Raw genomic sequence first — 8,118 nt, forward strand, 5'->3', positions numbered from 1 at the left:
ATACTAATAATAATCATAACAACCGCTACGGCGTGCAGCCCGATGCATAGTTTATAGTCGATTACGCTCACTAAAGTTGTACAGACTTCGGAGGGGCTCCTACAGCCCAAGCGTCATATTGCTGTGGCGCACAACCCGATCCAATATATATTGCTGCAGTGTGCAGCCCGATCCATATGTATATCGCTGCGGCGTATAGCCCGATCCATATATATATAATATTGTTGCTGTGTGAAGCCCGATACATAATCAATATATAATCCTCACCATTAGGTCCTAAACCTCTCTTAGTCATTAACCTCACAGCCACTCGAGCATATCAGTGGAAATCAGGGAACTCAGCCCAAACAGTTTTCATATATTATGATGTAGAGTGATGAAGCCGGATTTAAATAATAAACAGGTAAAACATGACTGATGATATGCTTTCAAAACAAATAGAGTGAGGAAAGTAGTAAAAATACCCCTAAGGGTTTAAACAGGTCGACACAAGGCCCCAAACATTGCGTACAACCCAAAATATAGTATCAATCTCTAAAATACGGGATATCGTAATATTTCAAATCAAATACGCGGCTTAATAGTCGCTACGGGACGGACCAAATCACAATCCCTACCGGTGCACGCCCACACGCTCATCACCTATCATGTGCATCACCTCATTTATCAAAGCAGTACGAAATACCGGCGTTTCATACCCTCAAGTCTAGATTTATAATGGTTACTTACCTCAAACCGGATGAAATACTATTCCACGACGCCCTTGCCTCTCGACTCGGCCGCAACTCACGTCGAATCTATCCTAAATCAGAATTACAACATCAATATATGCTAAGGGAACGAAGCTCATGCGAAAATAATCAAATTATATCAAAAATCCCGAAATTGGTCCAACCCGATCCCCGGGCCCACATCTCAAAATTCGATAAAAGTTACATCAATGGAATCCTTATCCTCCCACGAGTTCATATATACCAAGAATACCAAAATCCGACCACAAATGACCCCTCAAATCCCTAGATTAAGGTCTCCAATTTCCAAGCCCTAACTCCCCAATTTTAGGCTTCAAATCCCCCAAATTTTATTTTAATTAGGTAGAAATCACAATAGGATCGAGTATTAAGTCCATAAATATTACCTCCAAGTGTTTTCCTTTGATTACCTCTTCAATCTCCCTCAAGAAGCTCCAAAACCGACTCAAAAATAGTGAACTTTGGCCAAAAATCGTGAAAATGGCCTTTTAAACATTTTGCCCAACGATTTAAAATTCCTTCATCGCGAACGCGATCAACGCCTCGCGTTCGTGAAACACAAAATCTATTGACCACTTAATCCTTCTTCGCGAAAATGACATCTTGAACATGAACATGAAGCTTCAGCTTTTCAACCCATCGTGAACGCGACCTCTAGCTCGCGAATGCGAAGCATAAATGAACCTGACCCCAGCTGCTCCCATTACTCTACGCGAACGCGGGAACCTCATCGCGTTCGCGATGAACGCAGAACCTAACCCTTCGTGAACGCGAGACCAACATCCCAAATGCGAAGGCCAAACTTCCTGCCTCACACCACATCCCTTCGCGAAAGCGAGAGCTCTCTCACGAATGCGAAGGCCAAATGTCTGCAACACCAACAACAGAAATCTGCAACTTCCCTCAACAATATTTGATCCGTTTAATCGCCCAAAACTCACCTGAGGCCCTCGGGACCTCAACCAAACATGCCAACATATCCCATAACATCATTCAAACTTTTTCCAACCCTCAGAATGCTCAAAACAGCATCAAAATCATCATCGGATTCAAGCCTAAGAATTCCAAAAACTTCCAAATTACGCTTTCGATCAAAAAGTCTATCAAACCTCGTCCGAATGACTTGAAATTTTGCACACACGTCACAAATGACACAACGGACCTACTCCAACTTCCAGAATTCCATTCCGACCCCTTTATCAAATCTTCCCTATCAACCGGAAAACGCCAAAATTCCAATTTCGCCAATTCAAGCCTAAATCTACTCCGGATCTCCAAAATACATTCTGATCACGTTCCTAAGTCCCAAATCACCTCCCAAAGATATCCGAACCATCGAAATTCATATCCGATCCCTCTTTCATATAAGTCAACATCCGGTTGACTTTTCCAATCTAAGCTTACTCAAAAGAGACTAAGTGTCTCATTCCTTTCCAAAACCTTTCCGAATCCGAACTAACCAACCCAATATCACTTAATACAGCTAAACAAGACAATAAAAAGCAGAAATGGGGAAAACAGAGCGGTAACTCATGAAATGACCAGCCGGGTCGTTACTTCCTCCCCATTTTAAACAAACATTCGTCCTCGAATGGGTCAAGAAACATACCTGAAGCCTCAAATAGGTGAGGATATCTGCTCCGCATCTCCCGCTCAGTCTCCCAGGTAGCCTCATCCACGGGCCGAACTCTCCACTATACTTTCACTGAAGCTATATCCTTTGATCTCAACTTTCGAACCTGACGCTCCAAAATAGATGTTGGCTCCACATCATAGGTCAAATCACCCTCTAACTGAATCGTGTTGAAATCCAACACATGAGACGGATCTTTAATATACTTCCGGAGCATAGAAACATGAAATATCGGATGCACGCTCGACAAACTGGGTGGCAAAGTAATCTCATAAACCACCTCCCCAATCCCCCAAGGCACCTCAAAAGGCCCAATGAACCGAGGACTCAACTTACCCTTCTTCCCAAATCTCATAACACCCTTTATGGGTAAAACCTTCAGTAGAACCTTCTCTCTAACCATATAAGACACATCATGGACCTTCCTGTCAGCATAACTCTTTTGCCTCGACTGCACTGTACAAAGCCTCTCCTGAATCATCTTCACCTTATCTAAAGCATCCTGCACCAAGTCTGTACCCAAAAGCCTAGCCTCACCCGGCTCAAACCAACCAACTGGGGATCTACACCGTCTCCCATACAAAGCCTCATATGGAGCCATCTGAATACTCGACTAATAACTGTTGTTATAAGCAAACTCTACGAGCGGTAGAAACTGATCCCATGACCCTCCAAAATCAATGACACAAGCGCGCAACATGTCCTCCAATATTTGAATAGTGCGCCCGAACTGCCCGTCCGTCTGAGGATGAAAAGTTGTGCTCAACTCAACCTGAGTACCCAACTCTCTCTGCACGGCTCTCCAAAACTGTGAAGTAAACTGAGTACCTCTATCTGAAATGATGGAAACTGGGACACCATGCAAGCGAACAACCTTTCAGATATAGATCTCTGCCAACCACTCTGAAGAATAGGTAGTACACACAGGAATGAAGTGCGCGGACTTGGTCAGCTGCTCCACAATCACCCAAATAGCATCGAACTTCTTCAAAGTCCATGAGAGCCCAACTACAAAGTCCATGGTGATCCGCTCCCACTTCCATTATGGAATAACCATCTGCTGAAGCAAGCCACCCGGTCTCTGATGCTCATATTTCACCTGCTGACAATTGAGACACCAAGCTACAAATCCTATAATATTCTTCTTTATCCTCCTCCACCAATAATATTGTCTCAGATATTGATACATCTTCATTGCACCCGGATGAATGGAATATCGCGAGCTATAAGCCTCATCTAGAATCAACTCCCGAAGCCCATCCATATTGGGCACACATATCCGGCCCTGCATCCTCAATACCCCGTTATCACCAATAGTCACATCTCTAGCATCATCGTGCTGAACTTTATCCTTTAGGACAATCACATGAGGATCATCATACTAACGCTCTTTGATGCGATCAAATAAGGAAGACCAAGAAATAACACAAGCCAATACCCGTCTGGGCTCCGAAATATCCAACCTCATGAACCGATTGGCCAAGGCCTGAACATCAACTGCAAGAGATCTCTCCCCAACAGGAATATATGCCAAACTCCCCATACTCATTGCCTTCCTACTCAAGGCATCGACCACCATATTGGCCTTTCCCGGAAGGTACAAGATAGTAATATCATAATCCTTTAGCAGCTCCAACCATCTCCGCTACCTCAAATTGAGATTCTTCTGCTTGAACAAGTGTTGGAGGCTATGATGATCAATAAACACCTCACAAGACACACCATATAAATAATGCCTCCAAATCTTCAATGCGTGAACAATGGCAGTCAACTCTAGATCATGAATAGGGTAGTTGTTCTCATGGGGCTTCAACTAACGAAAAGCATAAGCAATAACTCTACCATCCTGCATCAACACACACCCAATACCAACTCTCGAAGCATCATAATACACTATATATGAACATGAAGCTGATGGCAAAACCAATACTAGAGTTGTGGTCAAGGCAGTCTTGAGCTTCTGGAAGCTCACCTCACACTCATCCATCCACCTGAATAAAGCACCTTTCTGAGTCAATTTGGTCAAGGGTGATGCAATAGATGAAAATCCCTGAACGAATTGACGGTAATAACCTGCCAACCCAAGAAAATTGCGAATCTCTATGGCTGAGGACGGTTTGGGCCAACTCTGAACTACCTCTATCTTCTTCGGATCAACCTGAATACCCTCACTAGACACCACGTGCCCCAAGAAAGCCACTGAACTGAGCCAAAACTCACACTTGTAGAACTTTGCATAAAGTTTCTCCCCCCTCAACCTCTGCAACACAACTCTTAAATGCTCTGTGTGCTCCTCCTGGCTACGCGAGTATACTAGAATATCACCAATGAAAACAATCAAGAACGGGTCGAGATAAGGCCGAAACACGTTGTTCATCAAATGCATAAAAGTTGTTGGGGCATTGGTCAGCCCAAAAGACATCACAAGGAACTCATAATGACCATAACAGGTCCTTAAAGTTGTCCTAAGAATATCCGAGTCCCTGATCTTCAACTGGTGATACCTTGAACGGAGATCAATCTTGGAGAACACTCCCGCTCCCTGAAATTGGTCGAATAAATCATTAATGCGAGGCAACGGGTGCTTGTTCTTGATTGTAACTTTAATCAACTGCCTGTAATCAATGCACATTCTCATCGTGCCATCTTTCTTCTTCATAAATAGAATAGGCGCACCCCACGACGACACACTAGGCCGAATAAACCCCTTATCAAGGAGTTCATGAAGCTACTCCTTCAACTCTTTCAACTCCGATGGTGCCATACGATACGATGGAATAGAAATAGGCTGAGTGCCCAGCACCAGATCAATACCAAAATCAATATCCCTGTCTGGTGGTATGCTCGGTAGGTTTGCAGGAAAAATATCGGGAAAATCCCTCACAACAGGAACATAATCAATACTAGGAGTCTCTGCTCCGACATCCCTCACAAAAGCTAATAAGTATTCCTTCCCAACCATCCACTGGGCCTTCAAAAATAAAATCAGCCTACTGGGGACAAAATCAGTCAAACCTCACCACTCAATCCGTGGCACACCAGGCATACCCAACGTCACTGTCTTAGTATGACAGCACAATATAACACGACATGGAGATAGCCAATCTATGCCTAATATCACATCAAAGTCCACCATACAACGCAACAATAGATCCACTCGGGTCTCCAGACCCCCAATAGTCACCACACACGACCGGTATACATGGTCCACAACTATAGTATCGCCCATCGGAGTAGATACATGAACAGATGAAATAAGAGACTCATGGGGCGTATCCAAATAACGAGCAAAATATGATGACACATATGAAAAAAAGGAACCGGGATCAAATAATATAGAGGCATCTCTGTGGCAAACTGAGACAATACCTTTAATCACAGCATTTGAAGCAATAGCATCTGGTCTAGCTGGGAGTGTATAAAAACGGGCCTAACCACCACCCGATTGACCTCCCCCTCTAGGGCAACCCCTAGCTGACTGACCCTTACCCTTAGCTGCCTGAGAGGGTGGTGAAGTAATTGGAGCTGAAGTCGAGGGCTGACCCCTCTGTTGAGATGGACCCTCAAGAAGACAAGGACACTGCCTCCTTATATGCCTAAACTCTCCACACTTATAACAACTCTCTGGTGTGGGGTACGGGGACTGAAGGGAACCTCTAGCATTGGAATGGCCAATAGAAGGACCTGGCATGGAAGAACCCTGAACCGATAGAGCGCGGGACGAACTCTGGGCTGGTAGGCACTGAGTTATGAATGACCCTGATGTGAGCTGTGAGAACCATGACCCGATAACACCCCACGATGAACTGGGTGAGCTGACTAAGCATGCCTGAATGGACGATCTCTACTGTGCTAAAACTGACCCCTCGAAGGAGCACCACCAAAACTACCAGATCCTCGATGCCTCTTGGCCGCCCTTTTATCTTGCTCCTGACGAGGAACTGACTCAATCTCGCGGGTGATGTCAACAACCTCCTCAAAAGTAGCACTTGACACCCTCTTCCTGGTCATAAGAATTCGAAGCTGATATGTGAGGCCATCAATGAACCTCTTGATCCTCTCTCGATCTGTGGGAACCAACTAGACCGCATGACGAGCTAACTCAGAGAACTGTATCTCATACTATGTCATAGTCATATCACCCTGACGCAATTGCTCGAACTGCCTGTGCAGCTCCTTCCTGCGAGACTCTGGCACATACTTCTTCAAAAAGAGATGGAGAACTGCTGTCAGGTAAGGGGAGCTGCATCAACAGGCCTACGCCTCTCATAAGCCTCCCACCAAGTAAAGGCAGCTCCAAAAAACTGAAAAGTAGTAAATGCTACACCACTGGTCTCCAGAATACCTGATGTACGAAGAATCCTCCAACACCTGTCCATGAAATCTTGGGCATCCTCTCCCTCTATACCACTGAAAGTCAAAGGTTGAAGTCTACCAAACCTCTCTAATCGACGCTGCTCATCGTCAGGCATAACTGGTACCACATACTCTTGAGCTGGTGTAACCGGCTGGGCTGGAGGTGCCTCCGGTGTCTAAAGTCCCTGCACAACCTACTCAGGTGTGTGAGCAACGGGAGTCTGAGTACCTTCCTCGGCTTGAGAAGTAGCTGCGGCCGTAGTAACTGAGACCGCCTGAGCCAGGCCAGTGCACACTGATAGAATCTGAGCAAAAGCCTCCTAAAGGGATGGAATCACAATAGGCATAGTCGATGCCTGAGTTGGTGCTGCTGGAGCGTCCGCAACTGGGACCTGATCCTGAACTAGGGCGGCTGGTGGATCTGCAGTTGTTGCCCTAGCTGTTGTGCGGGCTACACCCCTGCCCTTACCACGGCCTCGACCACATCCTCGGCCTCTAGTGGCCACAACTAGTGGTACTAGTGGTCGTTCGTCCTAACCGGTAGCACGTGTCCTCACCATCTATGAGAGAATAGAATAACAAAAGTTTAGTACTAGAATCAACAGATTTGCACGACTAGAATTCAAGAATGCAAAGTTTTCCTAAAGGTTCTGCAGCCTCCCGAGGATAAATGCAAACGTCTCCATACCGATCCGCGAGACTCTACTAAACCGGCTCATGACTCGCGATACCTATGTAACCTAAGCTCTGATACCAACTTGTCATGACCCTAAATGCCTCGGTCGTGATGGCACTTATCACAGTACTAGACAAGCCAACCAAATATTTACCATAACGAAATCTTTTATAAAAATTATTTTTATAGTATCGAATAAGTCTTAAATTCGTCATATGGAATAGATGAGTAAAACACAATATGCGGAAAATCCAGTACAAAATACCAACACAGCCCAACAATCCGGTGTCACTAGTCAAGAGGCTCTAAATACAACTCAAACTGACTGAATAATACATCATAAGTCTGATATAGTAGAATACTAAGATAAGAAGGAGGAAAGCAGGGCTGCAAACACCGTGCAGCTACCTTGAAGTCTCCAGTAAAGCTCTGAGAGTGCTGGGAGCTCTCACTTTGTTGCTCGGGCACCTGGATCTGCACACAAGGTGTAGGGAGTAACGTGAATACGCCAACTTAGTAAGTAACTAAAGTAAATAAGGTCTGAGTGCAGTGGCGAGCAATTTAAAACCATATAAGAGTTTTCAACAAAAATATCAAGTCAAAACCAATAGTGCCATAGACAGTTATCTCGTAAAGCTTTAGTTTCAATTAAAATACTTTGAAATCATTTATTCAACATTTTTCAAAAGAGTCTCAGTATA

Source organism: Nicotiana tabacum, chromosome 8 (assembly GCF_000715075.1).
Source record: "Nicotiana tabacum cultivar K326 chromosome 8, ASM71507v2, whole genome shotgun sequence".
NCBI classification, from domain to species: Eukaryota; Viridiplantae; Streptophyta; class Magnoliopsida; order Solanales; family Solanaceae; genus Nicotiana; species Nicotiana tabacum.